Below are 25,598 nucleotides of genomic sequence, written 5' to 3'. Positions count from 1 at the left end.
CAAATTAGCCTGACACATCTGCATGTGGGCAAATCTGTCCAGGACAGTATGGAGCAACACTTCCATTTTGACCTTATTGTGTATTTGACCGCAGTAACTCCCTAGTGTACATCTTATTTACATATTTATATTCTTTACGTTTTAGTTCATTTAAAGAAGTCCGATAAAATTAAAAACAAAAATGTATAGGATACTAGGGATTAGTGGCAGTGTAATTAATGAGAAGCTATCAAATAGATATGGTAATTACAATGCTCTCTGGGACAAGGTGTTTAATGGGACAATTCAGAGTACAGCCAGGGTATTTAATACCTTGGAACTCATTTTACATCTGCTTTATTAGAAATGAAATGTGAATACTTAAGCACTGGTCTTGCTTTCATTGTTCAGGAAATAGAGCTTATAATTATCTCCATAATGCAGGAAAGCATTGAAATATTTTGCCTTGTATGTATAGCAACAGTGTTTGGCTCACAATGCAAATCCTGCAGGAGCCTAAAATATAGGAAGATCAAAAAGAAAACTGTAAAATAATACAACTACAATGTAGTGAAGTGTTACATATAAAATCTTGTGTGCTTAAAAATAAATATCTTTCCTGTCTAAAGAAAAAAAAATTTAAAAAAAAAATGAACAAACTGCCTCTTCAGTTTCAGGGAAACCAGCAGTCCTTGCCAGAAGAATAAATCAGACAGTAGGAGACAAAAACTATTATAGATTCACTGTGTGAAAAAGCGACCTCATTGAAATTGGCTTGAGCATTGTGGATGAATGCCCAATGGCTCGAAACAGATCTAGTTTAGTCAACCTTATCTTCTTCAACAGGAGATATTATGAAACATATAACCTATAAGGTCAGCACTACAAGGTCAAAAGAATGTGTTGTCATGTCCTATGTACCGTACTTTTAAATGCAAACCGAAAGAGAGAAATAAAGTAACATGTCATTTGTTGAGCAGCTAGGGACAATTATACAAGAGAAGCTGGAAAAAGAAAAGAAAAAAAAAAAAAGCAAGGGGAAAAAAAAAAGATTGAGATAATAGCTGAAATCCAGCAACCATGGATTTGTGCCCCAAGTGCTGCACACTGTATTTTAGCCCCTGAAGCTGTGTTTAAGCCTGGTCTGCCTCTTAGACTATTTCAAAATAACAGAAGTCATCACAGATGATTGTGTACAATATCATAAAATCACCATACCACTTCAGTTCCTCTCCCCTCTTATCTGCTGGACTGGCACTGTAAATCAGGCATGACTAAATTAGCTAAAGACTAATGGACTAGATGCCAAGATACAGCTGTGTGCCTGGAGATGCTAAAGCTTGCAGAGGAAATTCTTGTCCTATTCACCGGTAGCATCTGCATCCTTATGTTGAAACTAGTACTACAGCCAACCTAAACTAATGTATTTCTGCTTTTGTAAGGAGTTAGCAATGTCCCTGCCTACTGCCTACTGAGCCACAGCTCTGTACACCATTTAGATTATTACCAACTGCCTTAAGAAAAAAGGAAAACAGAAAAGGTAAAGTGAAAGAAAAGTCATTAATGGTATTCCTACTATCTAAGAAAGAGCTGTGGGGAAAAAAAATGCCATTGTGTTGGAATGGAATGGAATGGAATGGAATGGAATGGAATGGAATGGAATGGAATGGAATGGAATGGAATGGAAAGGAAAGGAAAGGAAAGGAAAGGAAAGGAAAGGAAAGGAAAGGAAAGGAAAGGAAAGGAAAGGAAAGGAAAGGAAAGGAAAGGAAAGGAAAGGAAAGGAAAGGAAAGGAAAGGAAAGGAAAGGAAAGGAAAGGAAAGGAAAGGAAAGGAAAGGAAAGGAAAGGAAAGGAAAGGAAAGGAAAGGAAAGGAAAGGAAAGGAAAGGAAAGGAAAGGAAAGGAAAGGAAAGGAAAGGAAAGGAAAGGAAAGGAAAGGAAAGGAAAGGAAAGGAAAGGAAAGGAAAGGAAAGGAAAGGAAAGGAAAGGAAAGGAAAGGAAAGGAAAGGAAAGGAAAGGAAAGGAAAGGAAAGGAAAGGAAAGGAAAGGAAAGGAAAGGAAAGGAAAGGAAAGGAAAGGAAAGGAAAGGAAAGGAAAGGAAAGGAAAGGAAAGGAAAGGAAAGGAAAGGAAAGGAAAGGAAAGGAAAGGAAAGGAAAGGAAAGGAAAGGAAAGGAAAGGGAGAGAAAACAAGTTACTTCAATCACAGTGTGCAAAGTTTAATGACAAGGATAAAATGCTGTATACCACAATATTTGGGAGAAAACTTTGCTCTGTCCTGCCAGAAATCTGCTCACATTTTGACATAATGGAACCTTCCTTGACAGCTACAAGGTCCTCACACTAAAAATTCCCACATTTGGAGAAGCTGGAGGCATCTAACACATATCCCTGTTAAAAGTATTCATTGGAGTAGTCTCACCTGGCAAAACATGGCTTTGACAACACCATATAAAACATGGCTAGAACAGTAATTTCCTTTTTTTCAGTTTTCTTCTAACTGGCACGTATGTGCAAAAGATTGCAAAGAAGTGCCAGTTGAAAGTTCAGGCCCAGGGACTGGACACGAAACAAAAATTGTGAAGGATGCAAAGAATCACTGCCCTGTGCCGGGCCTCAGAGACATAGTGCAAAAAGAGGCACGCATTAAATGACATGCATATGGACATTGCTTTTCCCAGGCTATTGTGTTCTTTCCAGGTGCTGAGCAGCCCATGCTACTTTACATCTGTTAGAAGGACTGCTGCACAAGTGCAGTTAAAATATGCATTTTCTTGTTCTGCAACACCCAGTTCTGTACTGCTTGTGCTGTGAGTTCACTCAGATTCATTCAGTGTGGCAGAATCACTTGGACAATGCATGATTTATTTGCAAAGAAAGGTCCCTTTGTTCAGTCCTTCAAAATCTTCAAGCAATCCCTGCTTCAAATTATGTTTGTGATCTCAGATTTACCAGATATGAAGCTTGTTCACTAAATTTAGTCAGAGTAGGTTTATGCTACTTTCCTTTGTCTTTCTTGAAGATCTGCAAGGAGAAATGTGGTTTTGAAATGTAAGGACAGCACATGGGGAAACATGGACAGCAGAAAAAACTGAACATACTTCAGTGAATTTTTATGTGCCAGTGTTACCTACATGACTTTCCCGGAATTCTAAGTTAAGGCCGCCTCAAGGACTTGTCACTGCCTGTTATGAAGAAAAAGACAGTATGAACCACAACATGGGAGAACACAAAAACTCTAAAAAGAAAACAATTTATCAGGAATTCAGTGAGCCATCCTCCACTAAAATTTACCATTGTTGAATTCAGTGAGGCCAGACATGCACACTACCCTCAGGCTTGACAATCTGTCAGAAAAGAGTGCTAGTCTCCCATGCCATTTTACATTTGTATATGAAATAAATCATGAAACGTTTTTTCAGGCCTGAAAATGCTATTCATGCTCTAAAGCTTCTGACAGGACAGGCAGAGTCCATTAATGATTTGCCTGGGAAAAAGCAAATGGATATGTACTGTGTGGACGTTCAGGAAAAAAAAGTATTCCAAAAACACTTAACCACATTGGAAATTCTCCTGCATTGGGCTCCTGCTATAAAATCAAAAGCCTGACTTCTCAGCTCTTGTGGTACTTTTCATCTTCAAAACAGCTTGTAAGAACTACCTAGTCCTCACAGCAGCATAGTGAAGTGCATGCCTGTTATCTCCATGTCTCGATGAAATTGAGTCACCTCACTCAGAGGTCTGACTCACAGTCAGTTACGAAACTGTAATCCCTGGCTCTTGGTGCCTCCTTCCTGCTGGCAAGAATATGCTTCTGTCCTGGTTGAACTTGGCTGTTTAAAATGACTTAGGACTTTGGAAATTACTACTCAGTGGCAATATAAATAGGTTGCTTTCAAGAGTTAAGAAGAAGAGCAAGAGGAGAAAGAAATTTAATATGCACTACCCCTAGATATGAAGCAAATAAATTCATGGACACAAACACATATTTGAGCGTGACAAGAGCAGAGCTGTGAAAATATTTTGCATTCATTCTCAGTGATCAAAAATATTTGGAAACACTTGCACCTACCGACACAAAAGAAAGCAGCTGCTCCTAAGCTGAATGCAGAAATCTGTGCATAAAGCATGAAAGGAAATGTTTTGATGTCAGCACAAAACCACTTCCTAAAAACAAGTTCTATACACTGCCACGTAGACAAAATGGCGATCCTTCATCTGAAATGCTGTGTACACAATCCCTTTATATGTAGTTATGAAAGGCCAAAACATTTACTTATGTAAAATATTTACCATATTTTTATGTTCTTTATGATTATAAAGTCACCTGCTGTTACATAGCAAACCCTTCATTATATAATGTTACATGCTAACATACTAATGCTATTTATTTATTTCATTATATAGCATTACATGCTAATATATTAGGTCTACTAATGAACAGAAAATAACATACTGAAAATATCTTCAGAATCACTTTTTTTTCAGTCAGTTTGATAATTTATGCATTTTCTAGATACCTTTTTCAGTCCACATCAAACTAACATCTTCACTAACTTTACTGAAATTATTAACTTCCTCAGTTAGCGAAAAGTTACATTCATTATCACAAATGCTTTCACAGGTGCAGTTGAAGGGTTACATGGGGTACAACACTACATATGGACAGCCCACTTCAATTCTCTGATGGTAACACTTCCTCAGCAGGAAAAAAAAAATCCAATACAATATTATTCTCAATTCTTGTGAATTTGAAAAAAATACTATGTCGAAAAACGATCCAGAGGTCAAAACGACTCATGGAAGAATGGATCAGCAGTGAAAGAGGAAAAGAGAAACAAAATTAAACAAAACAAAAACAACAACAAAAAGAAGGAATATAGAAAAGGAAATAGAATATTAAGTAAATAAAAAATAAATAAAGGGAAATGGAAAAATTTGAGAAATATAGAGCAAGAAAGCAAGGTATGAATAGAGCAGAAACAAACAAAATGACTCACAAATAAGCAGAAGGCCACTGAAATATTAAAGGAAAGCCATAAAACATTTGGACATCAAATCCAAAAAGACCCATGCTGTATCAGATGAATACTGTGGGTTCAAATCCAGTAGCTGCAGCTACAGAAATGCCAGGAATGATGTAACCTACTTCTTTCTACCCCATTCTCTTTCCTACGGCCTGGTTCCTGCTCCCTACCCTCCACCATGACTGTAAGCCCTGCAATCCAGTCTGCATCCTCTCCTTTTTACCCCTGTTTCTGGTCTTGCTTCCTTCATATTAGGATTTCTTTCTACAAGATACTTGGGATTCCAACTCAGTGCTGTGACGTATCTTGTTGCCCATCAAGTATTCAGGTTTCTGTTCCTACCTGTCCTTTCCTTCACCAGCAGGTTGCTGCCCGTTTCTCTTTGCTTGCCATTCCTTCACACTCGGCTCAGGCCATTCTCTCCTGTTTCCTGCAGACTGTCAGCACAGGACAGACTCTGCCCATGATATTTCACAGACAATATTGCTGTTTGTACATTGTTAATAAAAAAATGTACCATGGTCTCCCAAAATACTGTAATTGTGCTACTTTACAGTAGTAATACAGTGCTACTTAAATGGATTGTAACTAGGACATCAATCTGAAGCAGCCTTTTCTTCAACTAGTTTCTTAAGCTAGGGATCTATCATTTCTACTTTATCTTTCTTCTCTCGTACCTCGGAGCCTTAGTTCTGGAAAACTTCTGAAAGGTCTTGTTTTAAATTCAAAATACTTCTCAAAACGGAACTTTCTTTGGCTGACCAACTTGCAGTGTTTGTATGCAACAATACAGGAAAACTGTTGTCAAAAAAAAAAAAAAAAAAACTTACATCCAGCAATAATCACACATAACAGAAATAAGATTTTGTTGCAAGAGACAAATATAAGACAAAGTATCACCTCCTGCATCCACCAGTTCCAGCACTTTATTTCTGTCATTCAAATGCAAGCCATAAGATGCCACATTAGGAGTCACAAAAGTATCAGCATCCCCTCCTGCATGCATGACACCATGCAAATACACAGGCAATGCAGACATGCCTATCATCTGTTTACAGTCCCTAGAGGATCCAGGAGTCTGGATCTGCACATCAAAAGCAGATTTATTGGACTTTGACTATGTGCTTTGCAACCAATGAATCTTCTGTTGGATTGATTAAAATTGTAGTTGTACAATCTCTGTGATCTAAAGAACAAGGAATCATTTTTCACATTGAAACACTTAACAATTGGACAGACTCAAACTGTCTGCCTCATGGCATTTGTAGCTATTCTTTACACTGTCACATAAATCAAAGGCATGCATTTTGACCCCCCTACACATAATGCAGCAAAATAAGAAGAGATATGACAAAAAGAGCATTGCTGGCTGAATTTAGAGCACCTTTTCAGACAGAAAAACAATAGTCCATAAAAACAAAAACAAAAACAAACAAAAAAAAAACTATACCTTTTCAGAAAAACATCTGATTGTCAATAACAGCAATAAAATACAAAAAAAAAAAAAACAAAACACAGAAACTAGTTTGCTTAAACTGTATCAATATTCCAGTTTTAATACTATGTATAAAGGGGAAGAGTGGGGAAATAGAAAAAGCCTAGCAAAATTATTAGGTTAATTTAAAAATCATAACGAAGGAAGGAAAAAAATTAGCTAAATTACCTGCACTTCTTTATTTTCGTAAAAGTCATAATACCAAGAACTGAAAACCCTTGCTGTCCATGCCTAATAAGGTTTTCAGGAAATCAAAATCACAGCAGTTTTAAAGAGTTTAGAGTCTGGTTTGTCATCCATTGTGGTTAAGCAGAACACCACCTAAAGCATAAACCATGTACGTAAAGGAGTTGTGCAATTCCAAAACTTCTGGTAGAGCTCTTCAGGAGTTCTACTATAGCTTCTGGGTTAAGTGACAGGCAAGAGCTGGGTGTCAATTTACTCTGCTAGTGCCCAGTAAAATTATCCACTTTAGTAGAACTGCAAACATTTATTTTTGTATAGTCCCTGTCACAAAGAAAAAAATAAATAAAAACAGCCACATGAAAGATGTAAAAAACAAACAAACAAACAAAAGCACAGACCCACCGGAAATATATATACATGTTTCTAGCAGTCAGAATGTTTTCTTAAGAGACTGATCAGACAGCTACTTAGATGTCCTATGTTCTCACACTGTAAAGGACCAGCAAAGAATACACTCCAACTATGCTTCTCATACAACAGATACATAGGATTTTTTGAGGTAATTCAAATTTATCAGACATCCAGTAAGTCTTGGTTGATAAGGAACTGAAGTCAGAGCAGAGTTCAGAGACAGAGCGTGGGGAGAACGATGCTCCGAGGGGACTGTTATTGCCCAAGACTCTTAAATCCCATTGTTCAAACTCATTATGTTACGTAGTTAATGCGTTATCTCAATATCACATTATTGATTCTGTGCTCTAAGCTATCTAGCTGCAATTCAAAAAGCTGCACAGAGGAGACTAGAGACAAACCAGTGACACCTGTGGAATGCAGCTTAGATGCCCCCCAGAGCACACCTGCTGTAGCTATGACACAGATCATGCTAAGAGTCCAAAGCCACTTTGTGCTACAAACTACATTAAAATGATGAAGTTAGCATACGGGCAAACAAAATGAGGAACTTATTTTAATTTATTTAAAACTCAATGCATCTACACATTTCAAATTCACAGAAATTGATAATAATTACAACTTCTATTGCTGTCTTCATTGCTGCCTACAGATGAAGTCACTGCCACATAGCCAGCTTGTTCACATTCTGTGGGAATCACCTGCACTAGGTATCTCAGTCTTTGATTTTGTGTCACCCTTAGCAAAGTCAGTTGCATAGTTCCTCATCTCTCTTGAAGCGGTAAGAGATCAAATAAAATTATTTTGTCTAACTATAATTAATGTATTTACAACAGGTAACACCACAGTTGTATCCAGTTAGTGACAGTACAAACATTTTCCAAAGAAAAGTAGAGTGGCTGTATTTAATCACTTATCCTATTTCATATTATTTGTTTAGATTAAACACAAATGAGTGCCAGCCCTGAGTATTTTGCACACCTTGGTAAATTTAAAGCACATTCACAGAAATTTGACTGTTCAGAAGCACAAAACTCAGACTCAACAAATTATTTTAATCTAATCTGCAATCTAAGATCACAAAATATACCTTTTACCCACCCATAAGAATTTCAGCAGGCACAAGATCAGTGCAATTACCTGCCTGTGGCTAAATTAGAGTAGGCCAAGCCATCCAGGAACTTAGTGAGAGAAACCCACACACAATTTCTGCCTAAGAGCCTATGGGGACTATCTGCTAACATGTGCCAGACTTCAGTCTGTAATACTTCAGTCCTCAAGGTCAACATATTTTAAACTGTTCAAAAATTGTAAGGGATAAGATCATCACGGCCCACAGCATCCCAGCATGTTCCTTTCTCTTAGGAAGGCTGCAGAACCACAGCTTTTCTTAGAGAAGTTGTATCAGGATGACAATCAGGCTCAGAGCAAAATCAAGACTTTAAATTTGACCTTGACACCAACAGATTCTGAAGCATTCAAAAAAAAAAAAAAAAAAAGTGTTCAAAAGCGTCTCCTGTGGGGGAAACTGTTTTCTGCACCTGAACGCAAGTTATTTGAAGATACAGTTCAATTTTTCATTTCTCTGGGGAGCCCCACCATGCAGTGGCAGATCAGAGCTACTGCTTTGCTAAATCACTGAATCAATGTCAAGGTCATGTGTTTATGTGATAATCTCTGATAGGCTGTAAAAAAAAACATTTCTTGAGATAAATGCATCACCATGACTAGAGTTTTGTACCTTTTTATCACAGATGATAGCTACTTCCAGAAGAATGGGAAATGAAGGCATGCCTAGCGTTTTAAAAATCTGTATTAGTGATTTCTTTTTTTTACTTTGAATCCTCCTCTTTTTAAATTACTGCATATAAGGATCAGAATTGTCCTGTTTGGGTGGATGCTGAAGAAATCTCCTGGCACTTGCTGGTAGCTTTCTCTTCCAAGACACGAGTCACCCTTGTTGTAAGTGCCTATTCCTATAACAATCAGGAGGGGTGGACAAGGGCGACTCTCAAGGGCTGGCTGTCCTATAGGTTACCATAAGATAAGGACATGCTGTAATTACAAAATAAAGCAACTGGCTGTGAAAGATTATAGCCAGACAAACTGGCTTTTTTTTTTTTTTTCCTCTTATAAATATGTAGGAGCTGTTCTGTTTCCATTTACTGTTTCAGCTAATGGCCATAGAGTTTTGCCAATATGCTGTGTCAGGCATGTCAGTGCTGATTTGACTTTCCTAACCAGGCTTTTCCTAGTGATACGTACCAGAAGTATACTAACAAACAATTAAACAAATCCTGGATCTTTTATCATTGGTTGCCATTTGAAGAGTTTCCTTAGAACAGACTCTAATGACAAAATGTTTAACATACAAACTGTTAAAGCTGAATGATCAGTAATTAAGCATACATAAATGAACCACTAGAAAAAGCTGCTCAGAGTTTGTAGCAGCCTTCAGCTCTGACATTTACTGCTGACCTTTCTGATGCTTGCTGCAGTCAACTTCTGGCTATACTTCTACCTGCTCTTTCTGAGAGGAGCTTAAGAACAGACAGGTCATTGTCAACTTTAAGTTAATAAAAACAAAATCTAGTTTAATAGCAGAAGAAAAATATGACACTGAGAAATTCCATCTAACACTCTTCTTTCCTGCGTAGTCCTGGAAGGCTTCAGTAAGAGCGAAGCCCTGGGGAACACATGCCTCCAAACTTGTAGAACACTGATTCTGTTAGCAAATCATCAACAGTGTCCCCATCTAGTAAAAAGCTTTTTATGCAGCAGCAAGAGGACAATTCTCTAACATTTTAGAAGAGTCAGTCCTGGACAGGGTGTTATCCCAGAATGCCTCTCAGGTATCTGCACAGGTCCAGCCCTGCAAGCCCCATTCTCTGGAACTCTGTGGTACAGATAAGAAATGTGACTGCAGTTTGACTTTCCGAGTATAATTGCTCCCCCCACACACACCCCAATAGGAAGGCAAGCAAGTCCTAAACTGTTGGCTAGAATTTGCGAAAAGAAACAAACCACAAAGCACTCTAGTGTTGATCACTTGGTTGAGTGTCCAGGAAGTCAATCTGTGCTCAGTCTTCCCCAATGTATGCTAGAATACTGTACAATAACAAAAGAGAGACAGCAGATGTCTGATGACCCAGCTATACTGAGAGCCATTTAATTCTGCACGTACCCCAGCGCTCTTTAAACGAGCTGCGGCCACAGTGGGTAAGCCCTTAGCAGAAACCAGTTGTCTGAACGCTTGTTTTTTGGTTGAATTTGGCAGCCCATCTGGAGCTCAGTAATGTTTTTCTTCAGCAAGCTTGTTCAAAGTACAGTTACAGATAGGCAAACACATGGATGCATCTATTGTATGTGCCTCCCTACCCTGAAGGCCCAGCCCTGGTGCCACAGCACGGCCTCTGTGAGAGAGGCCAGGGCTGTCTCAGGCCCACCACAGCCAGTTCCGGAAGGTTCCAGAGGGTTCCAGATGGTTCTGTGGCACTGCTGCAGGGCACAGATGAGCCAGTCAGGAGTTGGGGAGGGGGCCACCACTGCCTGCCTGTGAGGGGAACAGTAAGGAGTGGCCCCACAAGGCACAGAAGACCCAAACAAGACCCTGCAATAAGTATGAAGAAAGAACAGTCGTCTATTATTTAAAGTGGGAAAACAGATCTCCTTTGACACGGACCAGTCACTCTCAGTTCCCTGCCTTCCTGTGCTGACATATTTCAATCTCTGTTAGCCGTGACTGGCAAAGGAGCACTTATGGGGGGCTAACACTAAACAAAATGTTGACACAAGCAGTGCCAGACAGCACACCTCAGAGATGTGGGAGAAGCAGAGAAAATATTATTGGGAAAGCCCAGAAGAGGTCACACCAAATCACACAAATGAAGGCATTTGCCCGTAAACGTGCATGGGGGTACCATGGTCTCACTGCTTCCTGACAAAACAGTGTTCTCGTGCATGTTGCAAGGAGTCACTTTTCTCATGTCTATTCCTCATTTCGACTTAAAGATTTCTCTGGAAATTGGTCCTCTCTTTAAAGGTGAAAGAAAATGGGGAAAAAAAAAAAAAGAAAACCAACTACCCACCTTTTTGTGGAGCAATGGGTATGGCATATCCTGATCTGGAATGATAACCTTCATAATAGCCTCTTGGCATGCTGCCTTACAACAAAACTGATTAAACTATTGATTTTCCTATGACTTTATGATAAGGTTTTGTAGAATTGACAGAAACTACTGTATGCTGACGGAAGTTAGGTCTTTATTTTCAGCTCTCATATCTTCAGGCTCCTCTCTTAATTAGACCATAAACTCTTAAATGGCTTCAGTTTCTTCATATGGTGCAGTGATTAAAAGGTCTCTCAAATAATTTTGTGTGCCTGATGCAGTACTTCGAGACTTGCAATTTTCCAACTAGACAAATCAATTTTGGAGAGACTTATTTACCCACAAAGCCTGGAAATTTGTCTTTTCTGTCAGTTTTCCTGAGAGGGGAAAAGAAATCCAGTAGTTCATGCACACAACTTTTAAAAGTCTATTTTCCGTTCAAATAAAAACCATGGATAGCTTGAGTTTATTCTGTTCTCAAGAGTTTGCCAATGTAAGCCAGGTGCCCTTAGAGTTCCAATGAACAAAACCATTTTCCAAACCTTATGATGTTCCTGCAGCTGTTCACATTTGATGAGATTCAAAACAACATTGCAATAAAAATAAGGGTGGAAAACCAGAATCTTTAAAAGACAATGGTTTTGTCAGACTGATTCTAAAAGTGCTGAAATAAACTTTCTTAAATGGACTGGCCAGTTATTTGCTTTTCTATTTCAAAAGCTCAGAGGAAAGCTTTCTGTCTCAGTGGGGACAGTGCAATAAACCTCTAAAAGAAAAAAGCATGCTGTTCACACATCAGAAACAAAGGAGTTGAATTAGAACAAAAGTAAAATCTCATTCTTCACCATTCTAGTTCAAGGTAAAAGGTTGAGAATGTTTCTAGAATTTAGGACAGAAATGGAATAAAAGTAATGTGATATCTTCCATTCCCTCACAACCTAAGAACTTCTGTATTCGTGACATAGCTTTTATGGTTTAAAACTTTTTCGTAGGTACATAAAGACATTTTTTTTGCTGCTAACATAAACTAAACTTACTGACTTCAAAAATGAAATGAAACAGAAAGCCTAGGCTTTGTGTTCAGTGCAAGTTATCATAACAAAAACAGTTTACACGTTCCTTTTAAATTTTAGCTGGTATGATGACTTATTCCAGATAACACAGTATCTGGCTTACATTCTGTCAATTAAAGTTGAAATGTAAAGATGGGTGTAAGAAAAATCTGTATCTGCATTTATGCTTAAGCTCACTGCCCCTAAAAACAGGTAACACAAACCATCAATTCTTGTAAAACCCAATCTCCTTTTACAGGCAAATAAAGTCAATTAAGTTATGATAAGTATCATCTTCTGTTTAACTTACATTTAATTACTTCAATGAGTAAGATGATTAAATTCGGAGGATTAGATCTCTAAAATGCATTTCTTTTATAATAATTTCTTCACCTCTGAAAAATTTATTAGTTTTTGCACACGATAGGCAAGCACAAATACACACACCCCAGACTACTATAAGATGAAAGCAATTATACTCCAAAATTGTACAGAATGTGCAAAAGATATATCTCTAGCTGTTCATTAAATTTTATTACCAAAATGTTTTTTGCAATAGCCTTCCAGTTGCAATACAATGGTCCAATCTTAGACTTTCCGAATCCAAACCGACTGCCCTGGCTAAATGTGTACTAGCCAATGCATAGCTGATCATGCTGAAATCTCTCAGTTGTAGCACAGGCTCTACAGGCCATAGTATTTCAAGGATCAGTTCTTGCTATTCTGGATCAGTGCTGGCAGTATTTCATTGAAAACCACAATTGCCACTTCCCATTAAGGGCAACAGCTTTATTCTTTTGGAGTACAATATTCCGTTTTTAATACTGCATATAAAGGGGTACATGATATTTTTTTCTTGGGTAACACAAAGCAATGGCTGTGTGTTGGTGTTGACCTTTTCACAGTACTAAAACTGCTCATTGTCAAAACTGCACGTTTCTTATGAATCAGAGATGTAACAGCAAGCTGGGACATCCAAAAAGCTAGAAAGATAATAGAGAAAAAGCAGTGCTGGAAAGAATGAACTAATTACTGCATAAAAGCGAATTTGTAGCTTAATTCATGTGTGTATTTCTATTCTAAAATAATCAACTCCAAGAGGTGAGGAGGGAGAAGAATGGTATCATGAAATATTCCACACACACCAAAACCACATACATAGAAATGTATTTGAGATGTGCAAAGCATGGGTTTTATATACATAGACTATCATTATTATTGTCTAAGTACTAGTATTTGACTGTTTCACCTTTAGATGTCAAGGATAAGAGTTAATTTGTACAAAGTAGATAAATGAGAAGAGGGTTTGTTTATCTGTTCTTTGATGATATATTACATTGCAATAAGACGGTAACTGTGTGTTCTATCTGGCTGAGAATAACTTCCAACATCATTTCTCATTTTTACATATCAGATCAGAAAGCACGTCCCAGTCTTTGAAGTTCAGCAAAATTCAAAAGCACTAATCAAGTGGCACTAATCATTACCAGCTGGTAGAATGGGATTTTAACAAGAGAAGTAACAACAGTAAATTCCAGTGTCAGTAATATGTTACTTCTCTCAACTGACTTGTGTGCAAGTCATCTCCCATCTCCTCTGGACTTAATGGTCACAGTTACCAGATCATATTCAAATTGTTTTATATTCAAATTTTATATTCAAATTTATTTATATTGTACTGGGCAACTCCAAATGTGTATGTGGTTTTAATTCTTTTTTTTTTTTTAAATATGTGAAAATACTCATTGTCTTTTATTAGTACATTGCCATAATGCAATAAAACAATTATTTCAGGACACACATAGCATCATTCTTTGATTTAGAAGTCTATATTGATAAACATGACCTTAACAATCCACTATAACCTGCATGCTTGGTGGCAGATGGGAGGATGGTGAGGGTTTTTAAAAGAAATTTTTGTCTTATGTTGAAAATCCAGAGTTTTACCAAGGAGCCGATCTACTTCAGCAGAAAACAGCTTCCAGATCAAAGACAGCTAAGTAGATTATGTAGTTCACAACTTCAGTTTACACGTCCAAAGACAAGAGCCTTTCCTTCTCTCCCTTCTGATAAACACTGATGTGAAAGTGTGTTGTGCTGCTTTTTGTAGAACTAACCACAGCAGATCTACCTTTGCCCTCCGAAGGCCAAGAGCTCTGGAACAGGAGCAATGCAACAGAACACCCTGTGCTTAATTTTTTTTCCCCCCAATGACAAAATACTGCTGTTTGGTTTCACTTTATGATGCCAATTACAAGCTGCCTATTAAAAAAAAAAAAAAGTACAAGCTGGCAGAAGTTGATGAGAAGCTACTATTACTGACAGCAGATTTATCAACAGAGAAAATGGAAATAAATGAAGGGGGGAAGAAGTCTATTTAAACAAGTCAAAAAGACTAGATAGAAAAAAATAAAGTTTATGTTATGATGAGTGATAGGAACTAGATTTACCAGAATTTATAAACCATACATACAGTCTTTCACAAATACATAAATGCAAGTCGAGGTCTAATACAATCCCATTTCCTTCTCTGCCACCTCCCTTTTATAAATCTTAAAAGCACTGATAGCTAAGTAAAAATAATGCATTACTTCAAGAGTCTTAAAAAAAAAATGAATTATTGTTTTGCAGTAATATTCATATCGTCTCCCAGCATGCTATATGTCCTTTCATAAAACATACATAAATTTTCACAGCAGCATATTAGAGCTCCCCCTCCCCCAACAGTAAACAGCTGTTTCTGGAGCAAGTCACATGAGCAGCTATAAGCAGCCATGGATTCAACCTGGGTTTTTAGAAAGACACAGAAAATCACTAAAATGTCTCATCAAAAGAAAAAAGTTTTATGCTGGTAGCCAAAGTTCAATTTTGCGGGTTCTTGCAAAATCAAAATTGCTGAGAAATTCAGATAGCCTGTAAATGTTTGCTTGAGAATACAATATAGTCAATGCATGGGATCTGAACGCTGTCAAGAATCACCTACACTGTGTGAACTGAGATTTTTCATACATGCTACAACCCTAAATTGAATACAGAGTTTACATCTTAGTTTGAGCAAAGGGCGTATCTGTATTTTAGAAAATCTGATTTTTAGAAGCAGATCATATGCCAAAAACGAGGAATACAGACTCAGCTACTGACATATAAAAATTCTTCTTGAGGCAACGACAGATACATATAGGTTTATGAAGAAGTTACACAAATGTTGAACTTCTAAAAATGCAATTCTGTTTCTTATTTTGCTGGAGTTTTTATTCTTTTATCTGCAGCATCGTGAGCTTCCCCCAAAAAAACATTTGAGGGCCCTGCTCCTAATTTTTCAATTCCTTAAATTTTTCCCAAAAGAAAAGAACAACAGACCAGGCATACCTTATAGCAGTGATGGCTAGTTAATAGGTATGCCGTTTCCAGTCAGTTTTAGGCTAAGTGGCAAGTTCTTCAGACTTCCTGAGTCATTCACAAATAATCCAAAGTGTCAGATGGGGAGGGGTTCTCTCCTTCAAGACTAGAGCTATATAATGAAAGTGCTGACAGCCTTTTAATTGAAAGCGGCACAAGTGGGTGCTACTATAATAAATCTCTTTCCTAAACAGATAAATCAAAAAAAACTAATTAGGAGCTTCATCAAAACTATCTAGGAGCAAAGCTGGCCAAAAAGATTATGTGGTACTCCAACAGAGTTTAAAATAAAGACAGTCATTTGGCTGTCCTGAAACACCCCAAACTGGTAGCCAAATGGGAATGCACTACAATATTCTGCTGACATAGAAAGATACTGTGTAACACTGCCTCACAGTCAACATACATACAAGAAAAAGTGAAACCTGGATACCTATGATTTTTTTTTTCTGGTGATTTTTTATTTTATTTTATTTTTATTTTTTTGAGGCTGAAAAGGTACAATCTCATCTTATATGAGAACGTGTCAGTTTCTCCAATGAAACCAGGAGAATGATGAAGCAGTGTATAGCCTACACAAGAAAGTTACTTTCAGTTTGGCGTTTGTGCACAATGTTTACATAAGAGCAGAATATTGCCAGAGATGAGTTCGGTTTTGTGAAATGAGATCACAAAGCAATACATGCCAGGTCCACATCATGAGTTACAGATACATTTGAGCACTGGTCAGGCAAAATAAACTCACTTTCAGTATGTTTCCTTTTCAAACTTTTTTTCCAGGGTACCATGGGAGTAACATCTAAGAATAAGAGATGTAATTAAGGTCCTAAAAGATGCTATAACAGCGGCCACTAAGTGATAGAACAGTTGCTATATTGTAAGGAGAATGGATTTTCTGATTTTTTTTTTTTTTTTGGTTTTGTTTTCTAGGATGATATGTAGAGAAAGGAAGATATTAATTCCTTACAAGCATAAATGAAAACTTACCAAAAATCTTTGAATGCCTGGATAATGATTAATGCCAGTACACACACCATCAAAAGCCAGCCTAAGAAAACAGTAATGTTCTCTGTAAACTTCTCAGTAAACACAAACTACTTATAAATTTCTACTACTAAATTTCTCTCTTCCCAGAGAAGATGCTGTGGTCATCACCTAAGTCTAGCATACAGGTAACATGGAAATCGCTATAACCTGGGCTCATATAGTTTCTGTGATTCTAGGGCTGATGTCCTGCAGCATGCAGGACAAAAAGCTGAGATGAAAGCAACCCATACTGGAATATTTATTCCATTTCACTTCCTGTTTTTCCCTTTGTTGGGCTCAAAAAGTATTTCAAACTAGTAAACAGGATGACAAAAGCTGCAAAATGTGATACTAGCAAATGAGAACACAGGTAGAAAAAGGAAGAAAAAAAGGAAAAATAAAAAAGAAAGAAAATAAGAAAGAGAGATGAAATCCAGAAAAATGAAAAGAAAGAAATCAACATGAAGGATTCCTTGGAAATAAATATGAACAGATGATAAAGCAATGAAACCTCAATTCCAAAAGAATTCCAGAAGAAAACATGAGGTGTCCTGTGGCTAGTGGCTAGAGCTGATGAAATAGGAAGACTTGTTCCTCTGAAAAAGATAATTACCACCATGAATGAGCATTCCTTTGTTTAATTTTAACATCTCTTTGTCCTATACTAAATAGTTCCCCAATGCTCGGAACTCAAAACTCAGTTTCTTCCCAACATCCGAAAAACAGTTTTTAGAAATAATTATTGAAGCTTTGAGAATTATTTTTTTCTTAGTTTGATGCAGGGAAGTTCTTGGCACATGAAATTATTTGATGCCTTTAGAGAGAAGAACCTCCTAAAGCCAAAGCACTGTCGTGTACATTGCTGCATTAAAAATGGATGTTCTGGACTCAAACTAAGATATTCTTTTGTGGTCTGGGAACTTGCAAAATATTAACATATTCTGATAACCTACTTTTAAAAGGACATGGCAGTGATGACCAGTATAACCTCTGAAATTTCAAAGTCTGGGGAAAGATAATATCCATTGAACTATTTTCATACTATAAATAGTGATTCCTCTCCCCTGTAGCTCCTGTGTCTCAGTAGTGAGAGAAAATCGTAAAAGAAAAATACAGCAGAAAATTCTGACTGTGAGAACTTCAGTCCCAGGTACTGTTACATTACCTTGTCTGACTGCTAAATGAAGAGCATAACACAACCCAGAGCTTACAAATATTTCTAGTTTATATCCTAAATTATATCCTGTAAGAAGGAAAGCCTTTTACTTGTTTTTTAGTGATTTCCACTGTTCTTTGTATTATTGCAAGCCTATATGAACACCATTTTATCTACGATCCTTCAGGAACTTTTTTCAAATTAATACATAATAGTTTCTAAAGAAAGGGGAAACGCTGAGATCTGACTCTTTAGCTTAAAACTAAACTCGCAATGGTAAGTATTTCAAGCCTGAATTCCAAGAGTAAAAATGAGCTGTTAATCTTTTTGTGGCTCTTTTAAAGAATATGGTTAATCGAATAAAATCATAAAAAACAGATACCTGGAACATTTAACCTAAACTTATGCAAGAGATTAAATAATGATACATCACGTGTAAAGTTTCCTACAAGAAGGGCAGAGCATTGAATTTCTGTGTGTTGTTGAGAGTGGAGTTTTAAGTAGTGTTTTTCATAAATGAATCAAACTTACAAGGTAGAGAAATTTAAAATGTGAAGGGGGAGTGCATAAGTATGTTTTAAGGAAAAGTCATTAATAGCATAAAATGTTTGTCGTAATAGCCTGATAAATGAGCTTTCATGCATACCACTCAGGATTCACTCCATTTCAATATACCTTTTTTAATTACTGAATGTAAATGAATTGACCTTGAGCATGACTTGAATGCTGGCTCATGATTCTTTACACAAAGACTCAGTTCATACAACAATGCAAGTGGAGTAAATTTGCAGTCATTTTGCTTCTATAGCGTGAGTAGGTGGAGGAAGTTAAAGCATTTTTGCATGGCGTCGTTCTTGCCAGAAAGCTGAGGTTACATTTATTTTCTATTTGTAGTGTGTACATGACTATTCTAGGTACAGTCATCAAACATGCAAATTTTATAGCAAATATAAAGAGAATAATATACAAATAACCTGGAAAAATTATTGAATTTTACTTTGTTGCAGTATGCCTTCCTGTTTTGCCACATTAAGCTTTAATTAGGTGGAATATAAATTTTAATTAGGTGGAATTACCTTGTTGTCTACTGGGAACATTGTGAAATATCAGCTCCTTTTGTTCTTTTATCACGTGACCAACCACTTCAAATACAGTAATGATCAGCTTAAACCTAATACATTTTAGAATTTTTTTCAGGATTTACTTGGACTCAGAATCTTTATTTTTAAGGTCCTATTGAAGAGCATACAGGAAAAATATCTGAATTTCAGCAACCCTGGAAAATGGACAGGCATTGACTTTGATTCTGAACTCTCCTTCACAGTGAGCATAATTACCATTTTATTGTTCTTTGTTAAATTTAGTTTCAAAAAATCAAATCTTAAGGTCACAAATGCAAAGAGAAAAAAAAAAAGGCATAAGGATGCACTAATTTTTATACATTTTCCAAAGGTATCCAATGCAAACATCTGCATAGATGACGTAGTATATATTTTTATATACAAATATCACAAGTGTTAAAAATGAATTAATAATTTTTCTAAAAACAAGAAGTAGGAAAAAACAATCATGAGAAGAGTGCCAATTGGAAACACTCATAATTCCTTATAAGATGTACAATTGATCCTTCAATTATGTTAAAATAAAAGAAGGAAAGACTTAAATGATAGATCACATAATTTTTCCATGAATTTTAAGACCAGATTTGATTCCAGGAATCTTTTGCAGTGGTCTTCTGTAGCTGACACAGCCCAGAGACAGAGACTGGTTTGATGTCTTTCAGACTTCATCATTAGAATTTTCTTCATTACATTTCCAGCAGTAGCTGAGAATTCCATTCTCAATCAACCTGAAAAAGCAACTTCTGTCTTCCTTGTCCTTTTTATATTTCCACCTAAGATGCATTCTAGTCATTGCATTGCTGATACCTGAACTTACATATATATGGAATATATCCTTGTTTCCCCTCACTTCAGACTAATTCTATCAACTCAGCTCATTGTTGCTGGTAAATTAATTTCTTCATATGCAGGCAGGGTTTGTCTTAATACCAGTCACGCAATGTTTCATGGACAGAAAGACAACCTCCTAAAAAATAATCTTCACCATGTAAGAATTTGCTTGGTTTGATGAAAGAGACATCCTTGGGGAACTTTGTGGCTCACTGTACTCTGTTTCCACAAATTATTCACTGTGTAAGTAATAAAATTTCTCCATGGGTAGAGAAAACTGCAAAACTTTAGGAAAAAAACAAACTCTAGAAGAATTATTTTAAAATTATAGATATTTACAGACAAGTGTGTATAATATCAAATTAAAATAAACAGGAAAAATAATGAGATAATTTCAGACGTGTCACTTTATCTTCTGTAAGTGTGGCCTACTGCAAATGTTCTTGAAATACCCTCTTCTAATTTGCTGTGGTGGTATGAATTTGGTTTTGGAACAAGGCCATATCTTTTCTTTATGATGCAATTTTCTGATCCTCTGCATTTATTACAGCCATAGTCCTGACAGTTTATACCTGACCTTGATTATCATTTTATATTTATACAATAATAAATGGAATCTTCTGCATGAAGCTGCCACAACAATCGTGGCTAATGTTGCTTAATTCTGCAGTGGGATTCTTGCTTATTGTTTGTATCTACCTAGATTTGAAACTTGCTAGAAAAGAGACACAGATAGGGTGACATAGAGGAGAACCATCTCGGGAATAAATGAGAAAAAGAACCTGTCAGTTGTAATTACTGGATAAATGAAATACAAAGCCTGCCTAGGTAATTCAGGTTCCCCCCTCCCCCTTTTCTTCTTCCTTTCTTGAGAAAACTCTGGCTTTCTATTTAGGTTTCTTATGGCAAATGCGACTTATTTAACAGTCTCCTCCTGTTTCAGTTAATGAAAAGGAAGAAAACTAACTTTGATTTGTCTTATAGATAAGGTTTTTCTGTCTAGAACTTTCATTAAGAGCTATGATTTTGAGTTAAAATTGTAAACACGAGACTCGTTTTTTCAGCAAAGATTTATGAGGTATGACATTCAGTATCACTGTATTTTCTTTCAAGATTTAACACCTTTTTTTTTTTTAATTCATTATGTAATCTGCGATAGTTCCCAATAATCATTTACCTTGTAATTTCAAGATCTTGTGCAAAGTTATTACTCTTCTTAACTCCATTTATTTTTTCACAGTTACTCTGGATTTACCAAGACTGGAATGACATCCCTGATATTTACTGTCAGAAAGTGAACCTTTACCTTGGAAAATCACATGCAGAAATAAGAAGAAACAAAACTGCTTGCCTTAAGATAATTATTCATTCCATATCCCTCAGAATATTGCAAGTGTTATGTAATTAAAAGGTGCAGTAGTGTAGTATACCAGGACCGTATCTTTGTGACTTTCATGGATAAACCTTTAAGAAATATGTTTTTTCTTCATTTTCTATTTTTTTTCATATGTTTTCTATTAAATCATATTATTTCATAAATGTTTCATTATGGTAAATGATAAAATTATTAAAATGCACAGGTTTTTAAGACAATATATTCCAAAGCAAAATGCATATAGAAACATTAAATGTATGTATTGGATCATAACATCACACAACCCCACATCTCAACATTTTTCTGTTTTTCATATTTGACTTTACAAGCTTTACTTTCTTTTAACATAATGAAAGCATCTGCACATTCTGACATGCATGTATGTGCACACATTCGTGTTAAAATACTGAACATTTGAGAGTGTACACGGAAGAACATTGTCAACAGTCTGTTCTAAACATGGAAAATGAGTTAGAGATATGCTGAGTCAACTACAGTTACAGACAGTGTCTCTGAGAAATTAATTTTACTTCAGAGTTTTTCAAAAACGTTAGAAGCTTGCTAAGTAAAATGCACATTCTCAAAAAGCCGTACTTCTATAAATCCTACTATCTTCCTTCATTACAATATTTTTGTGGAAACAGATGAAATACAGCAAGGAATCTAGGCAGGTAGCCAGTCCTTTCTAAACTTGTCTTTTTGATCTATACCAAGGATCTTAATCCAGGATGGATTACCAAGTATTTCTAACAGTGTGGTAATAGCCACTATTCTTTAAAATCAGCTGCAAAGCAGAATGTTAATTTGCTCCATTATATGTTATATCTTAAGGGAAGCCTTAATTCTTATTAGGTGGAAAGGTGTACAAACTAAAAGTTCTTTTATTATCCTTCTTCCCCTTCCACCAAGCACATCAACAAATGATACATACAGAAGCTGGAATACTTACAAGGTACATCTAATACTATAAACACCACTACCGGTAAATTACCAATTGTAACACATTTGCAAGGTACATTTTATAATATAATTACTCCAGATATTGATTAGTTCTTGCAGAAAGTTTTATTTAAATTTGACAAAATCAAGAGTGTGGGCAACTGCACATTATACCAAGCTCATAGTCGTTCTGGTTCAACCATATCTAGTGAGAAAAGATAAGGGAATGGTTAGATACCATGAATATTAGCTTGATTATTTGTATAAATTTTTATTCAAGTGTGCCACACTCCAACAAATGGACATTTTATCATACAGCATTTGGCCTATTTCTTCAGCCCAAAGTACTATATTTAAGATCAATGTTTTTGTTTCTATATAGCCAATAATTTCTCTTCAGACCTTCAATTTTAATGAAAAAATATTAAAATTTATAAAGTGTGTAAGATTAAAATGGCTGAAATATAAGCATTGCCTATTGCAGATGAACAGCAGAGGAAAACAGTAAAGTCACCACAATTACTTGTAAAGCAGTAGTCTATTGCCAAGACCTGTAAAGGCACTGTAAGAAGATATTACTGCATTGCTATGCAAGAGCTAAGGCCAAACAGACATTAGATAGCATAAATTTGCAGGTAAAGAAATGCAGTAGAAAGAACTTAAGGTCTAGCTACAGCTTTTATAGGTTGAAAATATGCTAAAAGCTGTTTAAAAATATTGTCATACCATTAAAAATATTTTTATACCATAAAACCAAAATTAAGATATTTTAATAAGAGATGATGGAACATTAAGTACATTCATAATGCATTAAAATCATGCAAGATAATCCCCACAAAACTCAAGTCAGACTGTATGCCTGGCTTTTGGTTCTCTTATATGCTGTATATTCTAAGGATGCAGTGAATGGATTAAAGTAAGCTTTCTGAAGTGCTTAGAGGCTTCATCACTGAGCCTTAGGGGATCAATTTTTCTAATGTGGAAACATAATTCACATTCTACCTCTCAAGAATTGTACTCTTTTTTGTCAAATTAAAATTCAGGTTTAATAGAAAATTATGATGTTAGTTTTTAATATTCTGGCCTTCAATTTCATCTCTTTAAACAGAAAGATTTTAGGAGGAAGATAAATGCTAAAATTTGAGAAGTCTGAAGTACATGAGAAATGGTGATCTGGTTGTCCAGTGACCCAATGACTATGACTTTATAAAGCTACAACATTTCTGAAGTACAAACTCACTCTGTGGCTTTGTTATGTAGGTAGAAGAAATTAAATAGTTGCTGATAAACTGATAAACTAATAAACTGATTAGTTTGCAGATGGTTTACTTTTTGCTGAAATCTGAGAAACACATTATATTCAATAATAAAATACTTTATCAAACCTTCAAAACCAAAACTGATGGAAAAAAAAAATCACAATCCTGGAGTTGAATAAACTTCAGACAAACTAACAAGGCAGCTTGCAAATCCAGAGCAAGAATATAAACTTCCGAAATGTAAATCAAACCTCAGCTTGAAAACAAAAGCTTACTAAGGTTATGTATTGAGCACCCAAATTTCCCTTGTTATAGATAAAATTCAGAAATACATTAGCAATTTATCAATATACAATAATCTTCTATGCTGATAACAAAGTCAATCAAAAACTGGAATGCAGTTCCTAAAGTCACTCACAAAGAATTTTCATTCTAAATGGAATGCAACATGTAAATGTAATAATGTAAATTTTACTTTCTTTTTTTTTTTTTTAAAAAAAAAAAAAAAAAGCATCTTCCCTCAACAGCCCCTGTATGCCACACTACATCGTAGCCACAACTATGGAAGCCAGGTAGTTACTGACACTGATTATTGACACTGCTGAAGAGGAAACAGAGATTTCTAATGTTTTTATCAACTGCCATGTTCAACATACCAAGCATTTCCCTTTTAAGAATCTGTGCTTTTTTCAAAAGAAAGTCATTTAACCCAAAACGGTCTATTCTAACTATTCCTAAATACATTTTTTTAATAATGTCTTAAAACAACTCATTCCAAAAATTATCTTTCCCCCAAAAAAGCTTAAAATATTTTCATGTGTGATAAACCTGACATATGATATGACTAGAAAAGGCTTCAGCCAAAGTGAGACAAGATGAAATAAAGTCTCCTCCACTTGGTACTAGTCAAAGTACTTCATTTACTTTTTCTTTTCTTTTAATCTTTAAGTCTCATTGTGCTGCTCTTGAATGACATTGATCTCATCTATCGCTTTATTTTAACTTTGCCTACATCCAGAATATCAAAACAGTTCTGCCACATTTCTTTTACTGTCTCTGTTGTCAGACAAACATTACAGTTGGCAGACATACCTGAGAATGCCGAACTGGCAGGATTATTCCAATACTGTTTTCAGCTCCTGTAAGCATACAAGGATGAGAAATAAAATATGTATGAAAATAAACATTATTTATATCATTAAGATGTGAAAGCCACCATATTATGTACATATATACATACATCCTAACATAAGGATGCCGGCTCAACGGCATATTTTGTCCCTTACCATAACTAGACTCTAGTTTTGCACGCCTCAGGGGGCTTGCAAGACTAGAACAAACATCTTCCACAGTGACAAGAGTTCTGTACAAAAAGTCTGCATTTGTTGAAGAAAATGGATATCAAGACAGAGAGGCCTGTGGAGACTCAAACCTATGCAAAGTAAAGAGAGCATACACATATGTTTATTTTCTCAGGACACTTGCCAAGACATAGGAAAAGAACTGCATTAAAGAAAAACTCCCAGTTGACAGCTCTCATTTTTTGAGAACGTACTAGCTGGTTCCTTACTAATGCAGCTGCTCCTCTGACTGACACACACATTTATCTGCATACTCAAAGCTTTGCAAACACCAAAATAAAATCAGCAAGCATAGCTGTTTACTTGAGATTTAGCTTTTACAATATTTTAACTCCCTGTATCAAAGTGGAGAATTCTGTTACTTATTTATATTCTGCTCACTTGATTCTTGGCTACATCTTGAAAGAAGCTATTTTGCGTTTCATTCCACACATGTGGACACTACTAAACCTGAGAACTTCTCCAACCATCACGTAAGAGATGCAGAATGCTTTAGGTAACTACTAGTTGGTGATAAGCTACACATTAGCTTTTCTAAATTATTAGCAAGTAATTCAGACAACATCTGGCCAGATAGAAGCTTCCTCTGAACTGAATTTGACCCACAAGTTGGCCATTAGGTAGCAGTTATGCATTCACATATAATACACAACTGAAACTCTTCAGTATACACTTGGCATTTTTCCCCCAATTCTCCCCAAACACCTGTAAAATATTTACATGTATCACTAAATATTTACGTATATAATCTGTGTATTTCCCTTTCTGGCAACTTTATATCAAAAGGCCAGTGCAATGCTACAAACAACTTCATATAAAAGTCTCTAGAAACCTCATTCTAGGTTTACCCTATGAATGCATGACAAGAAATCT

General features: G+C 36.0%; 1 protein-coding gene across 21 annotated transcripts in view; it reads right to left on the bottom strand.

The window, feature by feature from the left end:
• The window catches only part of LOC106039565 (uncharacterized), a 506,901-nt gene that overhangs the window by 383,890 nt on the left and 97,413 nt on the right, over nt 1-25,598 (bottom strand). For 8 of the 21 annotated variants that reach the window (XR_010834540.1, XR_010834547.1, XR_010834548.1 and 5 more), the window contains one exon: nt 24,457-24,503. The exons of 5 other annotated variants lie outside the window; for them this stretch is intronic. The gene's annotated coding sequence lies outside the window, so the exon portion shown is untranslated. Of the gene's footprint in view, nt 1-3,112; nt 3,164-4,050; nt 5,804-10,281; nt 10,905-21,384; nt 22,311-24,456; nt 24,504-25,598 lie in introns of those variants that run through there. 8 more of the 21 variants (XR_010834539.1, XR_010834546.1, XR_010834549.1 and 5 more) reach the window with 4 other exon arrangements.

Source organism: Anser cygnoides, chromosome 12 (assembly GCF_040182565.1).
Source record: "Anser cygnoides isolate HZ-2024a breed goose chromosome 12, Taihu_goose_T2T_genome, whole genome shotgun sequence".
Lineage (NCBI taxonomy): Eukaryota > Metazoa > Chordata > Aves > Anseriformes > Anatidae > Anser > Anser cygnoides.
This window is presented reverse-complemented; position numbering and strand designations above follow the sequence as displayed.